The following is a 22,341-nucleotide window of genomic DNA, read 5'->3' as shown; positions in this document are numbered from 1 at the left end:
GTACCGTGGAAGCAATTTCCTGATGTGCTACAATCCTGTCCCTTCTTTTTGTCAGTGCTTTCCATATAGTCCTTTCCTCACCGATTCTGCGAAGAACCCTCTCATCAGTCCACCTAATTTTCAACATTCTTCTATAACACCATTTCTCAAACACGTTGAGTCATATGTTCTGATTTCCCAAAATCCGTGATTCACTACCATTCAATGTTCAGTTCCAAAAGTAGAGTCTCAGTAATTTCTTCCTCAAATTAAGGTCTAAGATTGATATTAGAAGATTTCTCTTGACTAGACATGCCCTTTTTGTCTGTGCTAGCCTGCTCTTCCTTTTATGTCCTCCTTGCTTGGTGCGTCATGGGTTATTTTGCTTCCAAGATATCTCAGTTCCTTAACTAAGACTACTTCATGATCATCAGATTCGATGTTAAGTTCCTCGTTATTCCTGTTTCTGCAGTTTCTCATTTCATTTTTCTTTCGATTTATTCACAATCCATGTTCTTTACTCATTGGACTCTTCATTCAGTTCAGTAGATCCTGCAGTTCTTCGTCACCTTCACTGACGATAGCAATGTCATCAGAGATTCTTATGTTTCATATCCTTTCATCCTGAAGTTTAATGCCACTCTTGAAGCTTTATTTTATTGCCGTTGTTGCTTCTTCTATGTACAGACTGAACAGTGGGGGCGGAAGCTGCATCCCGGTCTTGCACCAACTTTAATCCGAGCGATTCGTTTTTGGTCTTCCAGTCTTATTGTCCACTCTTGGTTCCTGTACCTATCGGACTAGGGGCGTTCAATAAGTAATGCAACACATTTTTTTCTGAAAGTAGATTTGTTTTAGTCAGGATTTCAATATAATTGGTTTTATTCAGGACTTCAACGGACCACCCACTCTTTTAGCTACAAAACCCTGATTTTCAACGTAATAGCGGGTCAATGCGACGGTCTTACGCGACCTCACTGGGAAGGCCTGTTTGCCGAAGTGGAACCACTCAGTGGTCGACGACGAGGCTAGCGTCTTGGTGCATCAACAACCTCCCCATCACTGTTTTCCGGGGAGTGCGTCCTTCATTGGCTCAAACAGATGGAAGTCGGAATGTGCGAGATCCGATCTGTAGGGTGGATGAGGAAGAATAGTTTTGTGAACTCCTTTGGGTGCGCAGACTTGTGTGACGCCATGCTTAAGTCGTTTCTCGGCTTTCTGAGGGTAGCACAGTACATTTCAGAGTTGATTCTTGCACCATGAGGGAGAACATCTAAAAGAATCACCCCTTGGGAGCCCCAGAAAGTGGTCGCCATGACTTTATCGGCTGAGGGTGCAGCTTTGAGGACAGGTGGAACCACTCCACGGATTGCCTTATTTCCGGTTCCAAGGAGCCATATTTAATCGCCTGTGCCAATGTTCGACAAAAATGGTCACTATTAGCGACTGCGAACTGATGGTCTGATGGTGACAGACGCCTCGTCCAACGGCTCACCGTGCTTTTGTTCGCTGCCAGGTTTCCGTAGACACTCTGCTAGCACCCGTCAATACCTGTGAAACTCAATGACAGCTCTCTGCTTGGAACCTGCTTCCATTACAGACGCCATTTTGAAGGCCCCCGCCTATCGGAATTTCATGAACAGGGGATGAAGCGAAGATATCCCACGATGTCCTACAACAAATTCCGCTTTTTTAAAACTAAATGGCTGAGAAATAAAATGTGTTGCATTACTTAATGAACGACCCTCTTATATTATCCGTCTTTCTGTACATGTTACTCGTGTGCTTCCCAAACTCTTCTCATGGTAGACTGGCCAGTATGTCAAATCCTGAATCTCTTTGCAGTATCTCGTGAACTGAGGGCCTTAGACATTTTTGATAAGGGTCACTGAGGTGCTGGAAACGTTAATCTCGGCTGTTCCCTTGGTGCTTTTTGAGAGAAGTGGGCTACATGTCAGCACACGGAACTCAAGGTTAGATCCTCACTCGTTCACATAATTTCCATTATCCACATTAACATCACACGTGACAACTACGCCTACGAACTCTGTTCGACAAAAATATTAGTTCCATGAACACTCCTGATGATGGTGTTAAACAGTTCGAGCTACTCACTAACCACTCTAGGCTAAGTCGAAGTTAGTTGTGGTCAGTTAGACCTTCGGTTATTAGTGTTCGCTAGTTACAGTAATCAGTCTTAACAACACGAATTATACGTAACTGCACAAAGCTCCCACGTTCCTCTATAAGGTACAGTCATATCTGATGCTTCATTCACGGTCCAGAGGAAAGCAATGGCAAAATGCCTCCACTCGACGGGAATTACAGACTTAATCCAAGTTCTTTGTCCTCGCCATTCTTCATCTCTGTTAAACAGACGTCATCAGTTGTAGGTATAATTAGGAAAGCGTGTAGTCGGGGCGAATGATCTCTGAAAGCATTGTATGGTAATGAACGAATAGGTAATGCGACACCATAAGGAAGCGAATGACAGCTACAAAGTGTTTCTCAACTTCTCAGCCCGACTGCTTTTTTCCTTTGGCCTCGGGCCTAGAGCCGGGAGCTCGCTAACATATTAAATGCTTGTCTCTGCACAGACAATAGGCCGCCGTCTAGCTGGGTGGCCAGCGTTCTAACATACCGCTTTCGCTGCGACTTCTCCTAGCGGCGCCTAAGCAGCTGTAAAGATGGAGCAAGCATTTCACTGTTCTCCACTCTGTAGTATCGCGTGCTCGTGGTTTCCGAGCACAAAGTAAACTGCTGTTTGCAGATCTCAGCTCTCAAATACAGAGCACCTTTATGAAGCTTTGGCCTTAACCACCTGTATTTTGTGTCCCTATGTGGCTCACAGAGTAGAAAGTAGATTCAAGATGCAGGAAATTTTTTTTACCAGACATTGCCCTAAATTGCATAATGAGATGTTTTGTTATTACGCGTCGTAAAAGAATGCCACTTGACAGTTATCTCTGAGAGAGACCTGATGTCTCAGGCAAGATTTGTTACTGAAACAGACGACGAATAATTGATAAGGAATCCATTTTAGGTGCAGTAAGCGGTTAGATAAAAGTATCAAAAGAAATTATCTAGTGAAACTTCCTGGCAGATTAAAACTGTGTGCCGGACCGAGACTCGAACTCGGGACTTTTGCCTTTCGCGGGCAAGTGCTCTACCAACTGAGCTACCCGTGCACGAATCACGCCCCGTCCTCACAGCTCTAATTCCGCCAGTACCTCGTCTCCTACCTTCCAAACTTCACAGAAGCTCTCCTGCGAAACCTTGCAGACCTAGCACTTCTGGAAGAAACGATATTGCGAAGACATGGCTTAGCCACAGCCTGGGAGATGTTTCTAGAATGAAAATTTCACTCTACAGCGGAGTGTGCGCTGATATGAAACTTCGTGGCAGATTAAAACTGTGTGCCGGACCGAGACTCGAACTCGGGACCTTTGCCTTTCGCGGGCAAGTGCTCTACCAACTGAGCTACCCGTGCACATATTAGACATTCTAGAAATTATCTAGTGTTAAATAAGCTGAGACAAGAGCTGGTTTGACATTGCTTAAGAGAATTCATTTTAAGTGTAATGAGCGGTTACATAAAAGTCACAAAATAATTAGTGTCAAAAAAACTGACTGATAGCACAGCAAAAGATGATTTGGCAATACTAAGGCGTCAGATCTTCGCATCCTGTAGATTAAAAATTTTGTATTCCTGTGCGCTGTTTATTTTTCCATTTGAGAAGTTTACACGCCCCCTATGAGAACATATCCTTTGGACCATCAGTAGCTCGTTATTTCTTTGACAAAGGATAAGGGTAAGATACTAAATTGCTTATTAAACTGTCATCGATGTTAACCCCAAGCGATATTTACTTGGATTCGTGTAGGCAGAAAAGTGAAACTAGAATATTTAGAACTTCTGTCTAGCCATGCTTCTTCCCAATTTGATCTATTTTATAGCACCACGCCAGTTATTTCAGTAATCACCCAAAAGAACCAACACTGCTGAACGTCAGTTGTGGTTCTCATGATGGCATGGCACTACTGGCGGGGAGATCCTATCTGGGGTTGTTCTGCCTTCTCGTGCGAGTCTTTACGAGTATGTAGGACGTCCTAGGAGTAATGGTCAGCATTCAAGCATATGACAGAAACGATCATTCGATGCAATAAAAAAAAAAACAGTAAACATGGGCTCTGAAATGCGTACCTTATGAGCTATAAGTACTACTTCATCTTAGATGCTGTGAAACACCTCGCTTCTACTGCAAGAACTTTGTTTTCCATGTTTATTACGGAGTGGTAATGTCGACCAAAATAAGAAAAAATTGTTCGGTAAAGATCGACTCTAAGACGGATACGTTCAGAGCTATGAGTACTTGTTCACTAGAAGAAATGTGTTTCGTACTAATGAAGATGAACAAGTGCTCATAGCTCTTGAGGCATTCACTTTAGAAACCATGTTCACTGGAAATTTTTTTCTTATTTTGGTACATACTGCCACCTCTTAAAATATGGAAAACAAAGAGCTTGCAGAAAGATTTATTTCATAGTATCGGAGATGAAGAAGTGCTGATGGCTCTCAAGGTGTCATTTTAGAGCTGATGTTTACTAGACAAAATGAGATGAAATGATTTGGGCAGCACGAACTCCCAGTCCCGGAACGAAGAAAATCTCCGACCCGGCCGGTAATCGAACACAGGAACCCCCAATTTATATATGCAGCAAAGCTAACCACTTTTTGTATCGTTGCCAAATTCAAAAATGTACAAGATAATTTTCTGACCACTAGACCATTAGTTGCGGACTATAGTTGTGGTGAAAGCGCGAAACGCACCGTGATGTTTGTAGGCATGTGTTTTCCTTGCCACAGTTTTACGAATAGTAATTGCTGGTAGGGCGAATAATTGCCCAGAAAAGATGGAAAAGCAACAAAACGTTCAAAATGGTTCAAATGGCTCTAAGCACTATGGGACTTAACATCTGAGGTCATCAGTCCTCTAGACTTAGAACTACTTAAACCCATCTAACCTAAGGAAATCACACACATCCATGCCCGAGGCAGGATTCGAACCTGCGACCGTAGCAGCAGCGCGGTTCCGGACTGAAGCGCCTAGAACCGCTTGGCCACAGCGGCCGGCCAACAAAAAGTGACCGATTCGACTGCCACTTTTTCAGATCAGAAAGTATGGTATCCTTAGAAAATTGGTTCGAGAACAGAACAGACAATCGATTACTCTCTTTTCGTGAAAGTAGACTCAAATGTGTCGTAGTAGTTCTTGTTTAAATATAGTATGTCGGTGAAAGTAACGAAATGTTGGGGATGACTTCATATATCAACTGTTAATACGGAACCATCTACGTACAAGGACAATCCATGACTTACCTAAATAAACTCCATTACTTTGCAATATTAACTCCGATGGACAAGAGTGGGAAAAATTCGATTTTTCTTTCTTGGTAGGAGCCTTCACAGCACTTCCCTCGAGTCATTTAAGCAAGGAATAAGGAAGACGAGTCCCTTCACTTCATAATCATGGCGCATCTTCGCTCCTCCATTTCTGACAAAGTATTTTCTGGACCTTTTTCTACTATTTTTGCAAATAACATCTGCGATGATGCACAGTCTTTATAATTGAGAGGACGCCATTCCCACTGTTCGAGCCATTACTTGTTACTTACTTTCTGTTTCCATTACTGAACAGGTAGAAATGATTTTACGCTTTCGTGCCGTTCATTGTATGGCGCTTATTGCTCGGCACGCAGAATATAGTATTGAAGCAGTATATACTTCCCTTATGTTCAGCTATGCCTAATATCATTTGCCGACAGACCTCGTCTTGATATCTCAAGAGTTCACGAAATAAAACGGGTGTTACGTCTGACGCTACTCGCGCATATACAATGGTGGCTCATATGTGTTTTAACCTCTACTAGAGGTTCGCGCACTTTGGTGTATCCGCGTCACAGAGGCGCTGCCCAAGCAGTCGGGAGGGGAAGTCAACGCCGCTAGCTCCTGCCAGTGTCCTCGGTGTCGTGTTTACACGCTGCTCGGCACCTGCGCGACCCAGACAAGCAATTGGCGCACGACGATCGCCCTTGACGGCGAGGTCTAGCGGGGCGTTTTCCGCTTCTTATGGCTCCCGTACTCTGGGCTTAGCAGCCAGTCCACTTTGAATCATACAGAGGTGAACCCATTAAGACCCTTTTCACTGAAGGATATCATTAAGAAGCTAATAAACCAACGTAGCCTTGGGTAACAAATAGGGCTTCAGATAATCTGCAAGTTGTTCCATGAAATTTCTTCTGACAGTCGGATGTCACTAGCCTGTTGCCACGATATTTCTGCGCAGAGACTTATGGCCGTCTTCAGGCTATATTGGCGACAGTACACTGAGCTTCCTTGTTTAAAATTCCATAGGAGCATGCGTGATGTATCCAGTCGTCACCGCGCGTGCGTTGCTAGAGCGCAAGGCCCTCTGGTGCTCTGAGCAAAATCGCTGAATGACGCCGCCTATGCAAAGCACGACGTTTTTGTAAAGCAAGATTCCATGCGTTATCTAGCGGAAACATCCGTCCCGACTGATAAGGGCCTCAGACAATTGTATTTCCACTGATTCAGTGGCAACAGAGCCCCAAAAGTTTGAAATATGGACCACATTGTATTTCATCAAATGACCACCAGAAATACAGTGTTCTGCGAAAGCGGATTTCCTGTCTTGGAAGAGGCGGGTATGCCGCTGATGTTTCACGATACTCTCCTGAAGATTGCGCTTCGTTTGCCCTTTATATCATGTGCCGCACTCACACGGAATCTTACGGACACCTGCCTTGCACAGCTCTAAGTCGTCTTTGACTAAAACCAGAAGAGCTGTGATTTTTGATGGAGAGCGAAAAATCGTTTTATCTTGTATTTTCTTAGTTCGCTGCTTGTTTTCGCCTGGACATCTCTAGCATATGGCAAGTAGGCTGCCGTCTTGAAGGCCTCACCCTCTTCCTTGTTGTGCCTTTAGTATGTTGGGAGCGCTCTCTGTATCTGTTGAGATGACTATGCATTGTGTTGGAGGTTATAGGCATCTGAGATGGTATGGGCTCGGTGACTGAACGTCTTCAGAACACCCGTTGTTTGAGCCGGGAGGTGTAAACTACCTGCCTATAAGTACAAGCCTTAATGGTGTACCCTCTCTCCTACGTCGCACAAAGACGTCTGAAGTTGGTAAACAACCTTCTTTATTCATTTACATAGCAAATATTATGTTTTCATGTGTCAAGTTCAGATGCTGAAGGAACTTCAGGAAACTGTCCAAACCATGAGGCCAAACTGTGAAAGTGTCACCAAGTTATGACCAAAATATTGTTGGTTTTAAGACTACCGAATCGAATATCCGCTCCTCACAATCTTCCATACATATCACAAAAATGTATGTTAACACAAAAAAGTGTTTTGTGGCAGTGCTGTTCAAATTAACTGCCTGTGAAGCTTGCACTGCTTATGGGCGCTAATATGGTAGTACATCGCCGGCATAGGGGAAGGGGTGGGGGAAATCGGAATGGAGGCGTCGCATGGGTGGGAGGCATATCATTCGTAACCGTCAGACAGTGGAGGCGTCGCATGGGTGGGAGGCATATCATTCGTAACCGTGAGACAGTGGAGGCGTCGCATGGGTGGGAGGCATATCATTCGTAACCGTCAGACAGTGGAGGCGTCGCATGGGTGGGAGGCATATCATTCGTAACCGTCAGACAGTGGAGGCGTCGCATGGGTGGGAGGCATATCATTCGTAACCGTGGGACAGTGGAGGCGTCGCATGGGTGGGAGGCATATCATTCGTAACCGTCAGACAGTGGAGGCGTCGCATGGGTGGGAGGCATATCATTCGTAACCGTGGGACAGTGGAGGCGTCGCATGGGTGGGAGGCATATCATTCGTAACCCTGAGACAGTGGAGGCGTCGCATAGGTGGGAGGCATATCATTCGTAACCATGAGACAGTGGAGGCGTCGCATGGGTGGGAGGCATATCATTCGTAACCGTGAGACAGTGGAGGCGTCGCATGGGTGGGAGGCATATCATTCGTAACCGTGAGACAGTGGAGGCGTCGCATGGGTGGGAGGCATATCATTCGTAACCGTCAGACAGTGGAGGCGTCGCATGGGTGGGAGGCATATCATTCGTAACCGTGAGACAGTGGAGGCGTCGCATGGGTGGGAGGCATATCATTCGTAACCGTCAGACAGTGGAGGCGTCGCATGGGTGGGAGGCATATCATTCGTAACCGTCAGACAGTGGAGGCGTCGCATGGGTGGGAGGCATATCATTCGTAACCGTGAGACAGTGGAGGCGTCGCATGGGTGGGAGGCATATCATTCGTAACTGTCAGACAGTGGAGGCGTCGCACGGGTGGGAGGCATATCATTCGTAACCGTCAGACAGTGGAGGCGTCGCATGGGTGGGAGGCATATCATTCGTAACCGTCAGACAGTGGAGGCGTCGCATGGGTGGGAGGCATATCATTCGTAACCGTGAGACAGTGGAGGCGTCGCATGGGTGGGAGGCATATCATTCGTAACCGTCAGACAGTGTGCCCAATAACAACTCAAACACGGCACTACAAAGCACAAGCATCCATGACACACATCGACGCGATACAGATATCGGCATTCTAGTGCCGGAAGGGGAGGAACGTCATTATTTCAGTATTTCCTTTGAAAAACAATGAATTTGGTCGCAACGTTCGCCTTTGAACTACGTTGGATGTCATCATCGTTGGTTTTACATGAGGGATAGTGAGATGTGTATTTCAATGGTGAGACAACGAGAAAAACACCCTTGTACAGTACGGAGTAGAAACATCGTAGGTTCACTACTGGTAACGAAGAAAGGAGAAAAATTGGAGGAGGAGGACACAGATTGAAAAGAAGGTAAGAAATAATGAAATATATGTGTTGTATCGTAATTAATAGCGAAAACTGACATGGGCGAATATTTACGGTACCGATAATAGAAGGAAAAATGATATATTAAACATGGGTCGGCAAAGTAGCCTTTTACGAAATAACTTCGACTGTCTGGCTACGAACCACCACTGGCCTCAATATAAATATTGTCGTAGTTAGTTCAAACGTATCTGAAATGTTAAATGCAAGTCACCATTGTGTGTAATGCCATTCGACATCTTTCAAGTTGTTTCTTGGTAAGACTGTTGGATTCCCTTAGAGATTAAAGACTCGTCGAGTTTGTTTTACTGTTGGGGATAGAAGCCACCCTACAATGTAATGGCATCAGTTTCCTCCCGGATGTTACCCTCCTCACAGTGATCGCATTGTAGGGATCGTTGCACACATATCCTGCTTCCGTGTAAAGGGCGCAACTACACGTTTGTCGGCTCCGTTCGTCTGGCAACCGGATGAGTGTGAAACGACCATAAGACAGTTCTAGAACATGAGTATAGTATTTTTGTCCAAAGCCAGGAGAAGAGCTCGAAAAAAAATTTAGCGTCGCCCTGGTAAAGATACACTTGCCGCCGCTGCTGCTGCGAAGTGTATGGTCCCCTGGGTCTATTACGCTAGTTATGGAAACGAAGGTGAATTACATAGTAGCACTCTAGTAAGATGGTGAAAGCTCAGCGAAGTCAACGTTTCCAGCAGTTCAGCGTGAAATATTAACGACACAAGCGGACATCTTGAAATCACAAACTCTTAAAACTGTTTTGTACATAGGAGGTCGGACGCTTTGATGGTCGCAATTATACAGACAACAGAGGGACCTGAACTGAATACTTTTATGTATGGCACCAATGGCCAGAAATGAATAGTTCGACGTCCAAAGCGGACAGCCATCTTTGAAAACATGAAAAATAAGTGGCTTTCGCGATCTAAAAAGTAATGCTAAGCCTGATGATGTAGTTTTATTCCTTATCTCTTCCTCGTCTTTAAGGAATCATTTTTGTGCGCACATCTGACGGTCCCTGCAAACACTGCACCAAGTTTAAGGTGTCCTTCCAGCCGGAACATTGGCCATCGGCGGGAATTCCCTATGCCCTCCTATTGATCCTGTAACAAAATAATTTTGTGTAAGTTTTTTCAACATTTTTCTATCGGTATAAGTAGCATAACTGAAAAATATAAAACAAACGTCAATTTCTTAACTCTCAAAATAGAGACAAAAGCGTCCGCCGGAAATATGCTTTTGAATATAACACAAAACGACTACGTACGGAGAATTCAATATAGAACCCAACATCAAATTCCGATCCAAATAGTATGTTCCGTTCTTGAGTTATGTTTCCCATGAATTTCAAATATCGGTTTCGACCAAAACTCTTTTAAAGCTTTGGGTTACATTTTTTGCAGTTAAATTAAACATGCCTGTAGTCAGCTATTCCTGGACCATACAGCAACCCCTCAGATCATCAAGACGGTCCTCCTTCATCTTCTTCGTGATCATGGTGGTTCTGCGGGTCTCTTCGTCAGCTCCTGTCATCCGTTGCTCTGCTCGCTCGATACGCTCTTCGTCCACTTTTTGTGCAGGGGTTGTAACAGGCTGGTTTATTCTCAAGGTCGAGCACGTTCATCATTTCCATAATACCTGTCAGGCCTTCGTTGAAATTACTTGTCGACAATTTTTCTTTCTGTGAATAGTTTTCGGAGACACTTTTCCGCAAACCACCTAATAACTCGATAACGGCGTTTCTGGAGAATTCGGGATGAACAATGCAATAAAGCAGACATCCCACAGAATATATTAAGCCAAAAAATAAAAACCGATTTTTTTAAAATTTCGAAGAGCACTACAACATTCAGTGAGCAACGACTGTGACGCACGTCTTTGATAACTGCTTTCGTGTTTCCTTTTTAGTAATGCATCCCTGAAGCGGTATTTTGGAGTGAGAGAAGCGAAAAAGTTTAAAACTGTTGTTATGTTACACGATTTTTTTTCTTTTCATGACAGTGCCAGTACTTCAGCTACAAAGCCTTGCTTCATTGCCACCACGGGCGCGTTCGTTGGGACTGCCTGGTTCTGTGTGTATTGGCGTCCGATGAAATTGCAGTATAAGGCAGCTTGTCATCGCTTTCAGTAAGTGTGCTACTCGCCTTGCTCGGCTGTAGAATTCCAGGACATGTGAAAGCTATACGAGAACAGAACTGGCGTTATTTGGTTGCTTACCGTTTAAAACGTGAAAGGTGACAGAAGTAGGTGCCCTAGTAGTTGTCGTAATGTGAAGTGAAGTACCTGTTTTCAGGCTGAGTACATGCCCAGAGAAATGTTTGAATGTCTCAATGAAGTTAAATTTGAGGTCATTAGCAGGTGTAGATTGTCACATCAAGGTAGTTACTTAGCGGGTGACATTTGGTGTCTATGCCTGTGTGCAGCTGCTATCTAAGCGGAAAGCAATATGTGTCTAGTGTTTTAATTTCCTTTAGATATTATCTAACACGAAAGAGCAGCATGCCGTCGATAGTTTTCTTTTAAATGTGCCTCACATCTTTAATTTAAAACCATCTAAGTTACATACGTTGTCACTGGATTCGTGATTGATGGCCTCTAGAGCGATGCTTTCCAAACATCCGTCTTCAAGATCTAGGGTACCAGTGAGCAGAACTATGTTTCATGGATCCCTGACTATTTTTCGATATTCTGCAACGACGTAGCTAAGCTATAATTGTCTGGCTCATGTTCTCTGAGCTACAAAAATACGATATACCGCTCTGATGATGTCTAATAGAAGAGAATGTGAAGGAACTTCCTAGAGAAGGTCAAATATTTTGGTATTGGAGATCTTCCTGCTAATGGGTTTTCACCCTATCCAAGTAAAAGGATGTAGAGTGCTGCATTAAGAAACTCCGGGAGAGTACACAGTGCAACGGCATCTTAAGAACGGGGACTAGTCGCTACAGATGTACCACAAGGATCGATATTGGATCCGTTTTAGTTCTTGTTATATACAAATGACCTTCTATCATATATCCAAGAAGCAGAAATAGTTCTGTTTGCTGATGAAGCAAGTGTTATAATCAAGGCTAACGGAGTAATTTCAACAGTTGAAACTGCAAATAGTTTTTTCGTGGGAAGTAATAAAAGATTGTCTCCAACCAGGCTATCACTGATTTTAGACAAAACACAGTACATAAAGTTTATTAATGCAACAGTGTTTTGACCACAGCATTAGAAATAATACATGAAGGTAAATCAATAAATGAACCAGAATATTCCAAATCGTTAGGTATTTATTTGAGGAAGCAAGTGTTTGTTGCACAGAAGCGTGCAGTAAGGATAGTGTGTGGTGTCCGCTCTAGTCAGCACTTTAGACAGTTGGGCATGCTGACAACATCCTAACAGTGCGTTTCCTCTCTTATGAAGATTGTTGTCAACAGTCTGCCACAGTCTGAAAACAACAGTAACATTCATAAATACAATGATACAAGAAGAATTGATTTCCACTATCCATCGTTGTGACATAGTGTCCCACCTAACCATTTTTATAGAGAATTTAAACTAATATACAGGGTGTCCCAGCTATCTTGTCCTCCCAAAATATCTCTGGAACAATAACAGATATTGGAAAACGACTTTCACCGGTATCAATGTAGGGCTGGGGCCCATGAATGTACATATTTGGAAACATTCTAAAACGAAAGCATATGTGTTTTTTTAACACAAACTTATGTTTTTTTAAATGGACCTCCTATATTTTTTCTTCAGCAATCCATAGCATGACAAAGCACATACACAATGGCGTTGATTGCTTCGCAATATTCCCATTACATCCCGAGATATTGAGACGCGAAGTTGACGCTTGAAACACCCGACATGCGCTGCTAGCGCACGTCCTGAGGCTCAGGCGTGAACCCCATGCTGCCCGTAATCGCGATGTGATTGACATGCGTAATCACACTTCCTTACTTATCAAGAGGTCCGAAACGAATAATACGGTCTGCTGCCATCCTGCATTAACGTCGTACATTCCAGCAGGTACTTATCCCATAGGCTAGGGGTGATGCGGTTCTGTAACATGACAGGCACAATGGGTCATATAACGCATTAGATAAACCTTATTTTGGGTGTGCAGGATAAATAAGACAACCTGACAGGTGTACACCGATCGGTACTGGTTCATATTGTGTACGTAGATACGTAAAACGTGCAAGAGGGAAACCATTATGTGCTTATGAGAGTTGATGGCAGCAGATCGTATTATTCGTTTCGGACCACTTGATAAGTATGGAGGTGTGATTACACATGTCAATCACATCGCGATTACGGGCAGCATGGGGTTCACGCCTGAGCCTCAGGACGCGCGCTAGCAGCGCATGTCGGGTGTTTCAAGCGTCAACTTCGCGTCTCAATATCTCGGGATGTAATGGGAATATTGCGATGCAATCAACGCCATTGTGTATGTGCTTTGCCATGCTATGGATTTCTGAAGAAAAAATAAGGAGGTCCATTTTAAAAAAACGTAAGTTTGTGTTAAAAAACACATATGCTTTCGTTTTAGAATGTTTCCAATTATGTGCATTCATGTGCCACAGCCCTACATTGATACCGGTGAAAGTCGTTTACCAATAGCTGTTATTGTTCCAGAGATATTTTGGGTGGACAAGATAGCTGGGACATCCTGTATAAAAATGAATACTGGTTGTTCGTCTTCTATGCTTTCCCAAGCTATTCATCCGATTGCGATGAAACATTGGTGATTCGTTGTACTCAAGCCCGCGAAGTTCTCTGTGGAGGTAAGAGCCACGTACCATCTTCAGAAGCTTAACTCAGGAACTTGTGGAGCCATTTCAAACATATTTTTTATATACATGGCCCATTATTTTTACTCGTATAAAAGTGTTGTGGGACTAATTTGCCCTCTCCAGCGTAGAGATGGGGGTATGGGTGCGAAGATGTAAGTAAAATATTCGAGAGCGTCGATATTAGCATCAAATCCATAGTTTTCGGGGTTGCTAGACTTATTAGTGTCGGTCCCTGTGACGTTTCACCCCCGCAGTTGAGTGTGGCGAGAGCGGGTGCAAAACAGTGACATTTAAGTATATCTCTGTAACGCCTGAAGGAATTTCTGCCAAAACTGGCACACTTAGGCCCTATCGCTTGCTGTTGGAAATATTTACTATGGCAGTAAAACATACCTGATAGATAATGAAATTAACTTCTAACACAAAATGAAATGTCAATAAAATTCTTCACGGTATGTGACCATATGACAATACGTAAAATTGACCTACGTTTCGACCACTGTTGCAGTGGCCTTCCTCAGGTTGTTTTACTGAGGATAACATGTGCACGCTATAGAAGCTCTTTAAATAATTGGTTATGTTGACAATAACCTCACAGTGCATTTACTCCTTTATGAAGTTAGTTGTCAACAATCAATCAGAATTTGTAAACAACAGCAACACTAATAAATACTGTATAGAAGGAGAAGTGATTTACGCTATCATTCAGTCTTAGTGTGGTACATAAAGGAATGAGGTATTCAGCCATAAAAATCGTTGGCCACCTACCCACCGAGATAAACAATTTTATTAATTTACTGATAGTGACAACGGCCACGGAAGCCTACACTTACAGCCAATGAAATGATTCACAACGTCTTCTACTGCATAAAAGAATTTTTTTAATGAATGTGTACTAGTACCATTGTGTGTGTGTGTGTTTTTTTTTTTTTTTAGAGAACGTCGTATTTGTGGATGGACTGCACTTCCTGTGGATTCTTCCAAAGAATCTCTATCTGGAAACTGCCTCTACCTTTTCTACGCTTTGTTTCAGGTCGGCGTTTTACATTACATAGCTCCGTACGCATACTTCCAGATATTTCATAAATGTGACTGCTTCCGGTGGCTATGCGGCAATTGTATAATCATGCAATAACCAGTCTTCCCACATATCTGTGCGCAGTGCTCTAAATGTGATGCCATTGAGAGTCAAACGATAATACCTATATATTCGTCAATCCACTGCGGGTCTTGATGCATTTCGCTATGATTTTGTGGCGCTGCGACTTCACTATAAACAACGGCAGCATCTGTGAACAACCTGATGGTGCTTCCCACGATATTTGCTAGGTCATTTGCATAAGTTCGTAGCGTTTTTCCATAAGTTTACACCACAGGGCTTAAGTCATCAACAATATATTCCCCTTCACTATCTGCAACAGTCTGCCAATGATGGGGTAACTTTTCGATTCCGCGGCTGCAGAAATCACCTGATTTTGAGGTGAATAACTCGTTGGACCAGGTTTGGGGTGCATTTTCATTGAGAAAGGAATTTGTTTCAGGGCTGTTCGACAGAGAGCGGAAAAGAGAATCTATAGGCGCAAGGTTAGATGAATAAGGTGGGTGCGGAACGACTTCCTAACCGAACTCCTGCATGGTGTCTGAAAGGGGGGGGGGGGGGGGGGGGGCGAGCGTTATCGCGGTGTAGCATTACTTCACGGAGTCTTCAAGGTAGTTTTCCTTGCACTACGTCTGCAAGGTGTCTCTGTTGTCGACAGCAAATGTTAGCAGCGTTGGTTATTACACCTCGGGGAAGCAATTCGTAGTACAGCACACTGTTGCTCTGCCACCAGATGCATAACATTATCTTTTGTGGATGGGCGCAGGTCTTCCCACGGGGAGTTGCTGCTTTGTTTGAGCCCAACCATTCCTTTCGGTTCCTTATGTTTGCATAAAGACACCATTTCTCGTCACCAGCAACGATACAGAATAAGAATGGTCGTTGTTGTTCACGAGCCCACTGATGACGAGCGGGCCGATATGCACATGTGGCTACCCACTGATTTGTGTGATTTGGCTTAAAGCATGCCCATACATCCGGTTTTTGAACCTTCCCTGTTGCGTGAAAATGTCGCACGCTGGTGGAGTGGTCACAGTTCTCCACATTTGCCAGTTCTCAAGTACAATGACGTGGATCATTGTGGATTAACGCGTTTAAACCATCTTAATCAAAACCTGAAGGCCTCCCTGAACGTGGAGAGTCACTAATATCGTAACAGCCCTCCTTGAAACGAGAAAACAATTTCCTTGTCGCGCTCTGTCAGATGGCACGGCGCAGATGCTTATGGCTGCCTCGGCTGTTTTCATCTCTATACTGAACTCAGTCAGAAGAATATGTCGGGAATGTTCCGATTTTTCCACTTGGCACTCAATTTTCCAGCGCCCACAGCTCCACTCACTATCTACAAAGGACAAAATGACAATATGTAAACTCAAATAGTAACATTTACCTACAAATAAAGAATGCCAGTCAGTAAGTTAACCCATAGTAAGCGGAATTCCAACGTGGAAAACGAAAACGCTACGAACTTATGCACGAACCTAATATATTGCAAACATGATGGTCGTACATACATTGGACAAAAGTATGGAAACACCATGAGAAATGCATGCTTAAACATAAATGCAGATGCTAGTGAAGCGCGTGGGTGGCGCTGTTGTATTTGACCAGGAACGGCAACTGGGCAATGTTCTCGATGCGTTGACAGTGTCACCCACGTTTAGAACAGAGTTCTGTGTAGTTGCGAGTGCGTCATGTCGGAGCTAAGTGAATTCGGAAGTGGGCAAGTAGTTGGTGCCCTTATAGTCTGTAACCAAGGTGGGCGAAGTGTTTGGTGTTTCAAGAGACACCGTTTCGCAGGATTCTACCGCATACACGGAAAGTGTAGAAACATCATCCGCTGAGTCACAACGCGGACGATTATGTTGGCTGAGTGATCGTGATGGTCGGTCAATGAAGAAGATTTACAACACTCCTGTCCGCTACTGCTATACCATAACCTTAAAGTTGGAGGCAGGTCGTGAAATAAAACTACCTTATTAAAGCAATTATGGTATAAAGCAACAGAGCAGTGTTACCCTCTGAGAGGAATTTTGTTATGTTGACCGTGTTATACCTAACGGAGGTGGCTTATCGGAAGTGGAAGTCAGAATTACGTAAATATTTGAACAGTAACAAACAATATTTTAGCCTAGCTATACTGTTTAAAGAATAAGGGAAACGGTCGCCAGCCTAATTAGGCAAGAGAAAGATTAACGTTCTCGTTTAAGAAAGTAGGTTTGAGTAACTTTAACGGACAAGCACAATCTAGACTTGGCCACACGCGAGTGCAATGAACTCTGACACATACATATGTTTACGGTAAGATTGAAGCTAACAGTTAGAGCAACACAAACTATTGGCAAAAATATAACAGATACCGAGACACACTATTACTTTCAGGACTTGTTCCAACTGAATGGTCTTTATAAAATTCGTATTAACTTTCACTGCAGGATCATAAATTGGACATAGGTTAAGTCTCTCTCAGTTAAATACTTTATTATTTAAAATGAGAGTTAATTGGAATCCACTAACAGGTTGCTTCTCACTATCTTTTGAATAAAGAAATTATGGTTTTCATAAATAGTGGTTTTCCTGTTACTTGTTACCTACCATTAGCACAATAGACAAACTGTGGATCCTGTTATACTATTAATATGCACTTCCAATACACAAGAGAGACAAACACTTAGCAATCATGAACATAAAATTTTCTACTATTGCAGTTTTCCACTTTTACTACAGTGAAACACAATGTTGACAAATTTGCAAGAAACTCACTCACCTTATAAAATTTACTACAGGCAGCAATGTGATCATTTACTAAGCAAAACTTTATAAGCCTCATTTTATGAGCTTTTAATCTTTAAAAGAAACAGTAAATTGTCTTTATTGCCACAGTCTTCTATTTGCAAGTAAATGATTAAATAGGTGACTTTGAAACTTCACAAAACTACATTTACTGCCTCCCACAATTTCACTAAATACACAGTAAATCTGAATATTCCCTTCTCATCAAAGATCAAACAACATTATGTAATTAACTGTCTAACTTCGAGGCTTTCATTTTTTCTACAAAATATGACACTCGGTAATCATAGTTTAAATGGAGAGGAACCTGAAAGGTGTTGTGATAGGGAAACATCAAGGTAGGTACATTAATTCAATTATAAGTTAGCTTGTATTTGAGCACACTAACACAGGCAATAAGCTGATCCTTCACTGTACATTATTATAGCATTCCATTACAGTGATTGCGCAATGTGGTGGCAATTGCATGTTGGTAGGTGGATTTGCAGGCAGAATTGCTGGACTCTGTCCCTTCTTGGTGGCGATGATGGATACCAATTCCAGAATTGTTCCAGCTTTTTATCCATCCATCCAGGCATTGGAAAGTGGCAGAAAAAGCCTCTCTCGGAACCAACACGATATACAAATTTTACATGGCAGTGCACAGTTTGGTAGCTCGTCCCCGACTGACTCTCAATTCCACTTTTTCTACCTAGGCCAACCACAATTTGCGCGCGCTACACAGTTCCGTTCCCGAGTGGAACCACTACACCTTTTACATCAAACTAACTAAGAATCCTAAGTGAAGGTCAGCAATTTACATAACAGCAATCGAACGCATTAAATAACACCGAACATTTGCACATATTAACATTTCTACAAAAAATTATTCACACAGAAATTACAATTGTATATAGTAAGTTTTGTTCCCTCCAAATGGGACAAAGAATTTAAATGACAGATATACTACATTGCATAGAATCAAACCACGACATCAAAGTTTTATCAAAGAAAGGAGTATACAAACACATTTACAGATACTCAATATTATAACATTAAACCAAAGCAAATGGCAAAATAAATCCGTAAGTATTATAGCTGTGGTGTTACAGATTGTGATGAAAAATAAAGGACGACAGCTGAAAAAGTTACTGGAGAAACGAATGTCGCACTCGTGAGCCCTGTCAGCACCAAACAACACCAAGTGAGTCGTGATAGCTATCCTCCTTCATCGACGTAACCAGAACTTTCCACTACTTTGCAGGGAGAATGGTATAAGAATCCCTTCAAAACTGTGCAGGACATGTATTTATTCATTTCGAGACGGTTGGAAACTATTTTGAATGCCAACGGGTTTCGTGTCTGAGGTTTTCTCTCCGTTAACAAGCACATGCTGAGCTCTTGTGGCAAGGACGCTCCAGTTCAATCGCAAAGGTAGTCTGATATTGTATATGCACGTAGTTTGTTTAGTAGACGACAGTGTAGAACTAGACGCCGATATTTACTACAAACTGGGACTCGCGGATGAACAGAGAAAGCTGGTTAAAGAAGAATGTGTATGACCGTAATTAAATCAATGGGAACAATGGAACAGAATCATGGACGCTAACAAAAAAGGCTGAAAAAGTGCCAAAGAGATGGGAAACATTATGTAGAATGGAAAGACGGCAGTAATGAGTCATTGGAACATCGGTAGGTGGAGAATAGCAAAAAAAAAAAAAAAAAAAAAAAAAAAAAGACAGTAGTTGGTTGGACAAGGCACGTGTAAAAGATGCCAGAAGTAAGAGTAGCGAAGAAGGTATTGCAGCGAAAATAAGTAAGAGGAGCAAGAAGGAAGAACCAGCGAAATCAAAATGGTCCTGCGCGGCGGATTTGAACCGCTGTCCTGAATACACGTTCACCTGCTTACCACTGCGCCACTTCACTCGTTAACAAAGGAGAATGGAGGAATGTTGTACGAGAGATTTAAGTGTTTCATGGGTTGCAGTGCTGAGGAACAAGTGAATTGCTGTTTCTCTGGATTAGGGGCAGAATCTTTTCTCAGGCAGTCGCACAAAAGGCGCCGCTACTTGGGCCTCGTGCTCATAAAACGTCGACACTGCTCCTGGACGTCCTACTTTCTCATAGTTCCACCGCACAGCGACGGATGAAGATTTTGTGGGGTTCCTAGAACTGATAACAAAACGTTTTGCGCTACTATTGGAAGCACCAGTATATTTTCTCGCGAATAAAATTACTTGTAACTGAAAGAATCTTCAAACAAGCAAGAGGGGAGCTCTTGAAACTTTTTGTCTTAACAGATAACAATTATCATCTTCCGCCACTGAACTGCGAGCTCTTTTTTGTACAGTCGAGAACAAAATGTCATAATCATAGCAAACATGTATCCGACCGTCACTTTGTGTTGAATTATGGAGAATATTACAAGCTTAGGAGTGATAATTGCGTTGCAAACCGTACAGTTTCTCAGCATAAACCGCGCAGGATTCTGCAATAACTGATCCAATGATACACAATCGCTTTTTCTGTTCTTCAGATTCCGAAGGCTGGAGAGGGAGGGGACCATATTTCCTGAGTTCAGGGAAACTATTGATGTAGTTCCACATCACATAGGTAACAAAGAACGTGCTTACCTAATGTCGTACCAGACGTGAGTAAGAATTCAAAACTAACTAGCAAATATGTCCAGGGCGACAATTTCATTTGCCACAATGGCTGTTACAGAGTTACGATCTGCCGCTTTTGGCTAATTGCCATTTTCAAGCGCACACTCTTATACACCTAAAATCACACCATCACCCTTAGTGGGTGTTTACAAGTGTACGTCTTTCATTTCAATACGTAACCGCTGTCCAAGTAAACACGATCGAGAACAACTTACCACATTCGTCAACGCTTTTAAATAACGTTACTGCCATAGTGTCATACGCACGTAAACATAAAATCCCATAATATATCGCACGGAACGTTAGGAGTATTTATTTTTGCGAATGTACTATGGCAGTAATATTATTTTAAAGTGTTGACAAATGTGGAACGTTGTTCTCGCTCACATTTACTACGACAGGGGTTACGTATTATATTTACAGATGCACATTTGCATACACCCACAAAGGGTGGTGGTATAAATTACGAGTATAAGAGCCCGTACTTGAAATTGGCGCACGGCCGAAATCAGCTGATAAATGTCAATGATTAAACAACAGCCAGCAAGGAAAATGGAATTCTCTGTCAATAAATTTGTGGCTGTGGCACCAGCGTTCTCAATTAGGAAAAGTAGTGTCGAGTACACGGCGAGGAATGTGTGCTAATAGAAACACACACCAATCTCCGATGCTGTTTGTGGACGACGCAATTGTAGCCAGAGAGGACGCATCGAGAGCATTTTGTCGCGAAGTGGTGGAAGACTAGTCTGTGGTCAATACAAAAGCTGGTAGTTTAGTGACGACGAAACCAAATGCAATGTAATGGACACAAACGCAGTACCACCACACTCTCAAAGATGGTATTTACTGTACTTTCCCTCACACTCCTCCATTTCCCTGCCTTTATTCATTTCTATTTATGTTATTGACGTTGCTTAACTTCCTCATATATTTTGTAGTTACATTGATAATCTATAATTCTTTGTGTTAATTGGTTTGTGTATCACTCTCCATGTTTTATACCTCCTGAAGTAGCCTTGCCAAATACTAATTTTATTGGTTTTGTTGATTAACATAAACAGTTATAGGCTTGCTCTTCTAGTTTTGTGTTAAAGATTTTCCTGTTTACTCCCTATATATTCATTTACTGCTCTACTTTTTACATTTTACACTGCATTACCATCATACTGTCAAAGGTGTTATTTACTGTATGTTTCTGCTTTAATCTAGACGTGTAACTTCTTTTCCAATATCGTCTACAGGGTGTTACAAAAAGGTACTGCCAAACTTTCAGGAAACATTCCTCACACACAAATAAAGAAAAGATGTTATGTGTACATGTGTCCGGAAACGCTTAATTTCCACGTTAGAGCTCATTTCAGTTTCGTCAGTATGTACTGTACTTCCTCGATTCACCGCCATGATTTCATACGGGATACTCTACCTGTCCTGCTAGAACATGTGCCTTTACAAGTACGACACAACATGTGGTTCATGCACGATGGAGCTCCTGCACATTTCAGTCGAAGTGTTCGTACGCTTCTCAACAACAGATTCGGTGACCGACGGATTGGTAGAGGCGGACCAATTCCATGGCCTCCACGCTCTCCTGACCTAAACCCTCTTGACTTTCATTTATGGGGGCATTTGAAAGCTCTTGTCTACGCAACCCCGGTAACAAATGTAGAGACTCTTCGTGCTCGTATTGTGGACGGCTGTGATACAATACGCCATTCTCCAGGGCTGCATCAGCGCATCAGGGATTCCATGCGACGGAGGGTGGATGCACGTATCCTTGCTAACGGAGGACATTTTGAACATTTACTGTATCAAAGTGTTTGAAGTCACGCTGGTACGTTCTGTTGCTGTGTGTTTCCATTCCATGATTAATGTGATTTGAAGAGAAGTAATAAAATGAGCTCCAACATGGAAAGTAAGCGCTTCCGGACACATGTCCACATAACATATTTTCTTTCTTTATGTGTGAGGAATGTTTCCTGAAAGTTTGGCCGTACCTTTTTGTAACACCCTGTATAAACATTGTACCTCTCTTGGGGACTGTAGTTAGTAAATATCTGAATATGGCCTTGTAAGCCGAAAACCGGTTATCACA

General features: G+C 42.7%; 1 non-coding gene across 1 annotated transcript; it reads right to left on the bottom strand.

Annotated features, from left to right (window-relative positions):
- Positions 1-3,395: 3,395 nt before the first annotated feature.
- On the bottom strand, positions 3,396-3,470 carry Trnas-cga. Its single transcript has one exon. It is a non-coding gene; the product is annotated as a tRNA-Ser (tRNA).
- Between the last annotated feature and the right edge of the window lie 18,871 nt (positions 3,471-22,341).

This window comes from Schistocerca piceifrons, chromosome 4 (assembly GCF_021461385.2).
Source record: "Schistocerca piceifrons isolate TAMUIC-IGC-003096 chromosome 4, iqSchPice1.1, whole genome shotgun sequence".
Taxonomy (NCBI): domain Eukaryota; kingdom Metazoa; phylum Arthropoda; class Insecta; order Orthoptera; family Acrididae; genus Schistocerca; species Schistocerca piceifrons.
Note: the sequence above shows the minus strand (reverse complement) of the source record. Positions and strands in the feature narration are given on the sequence as shown.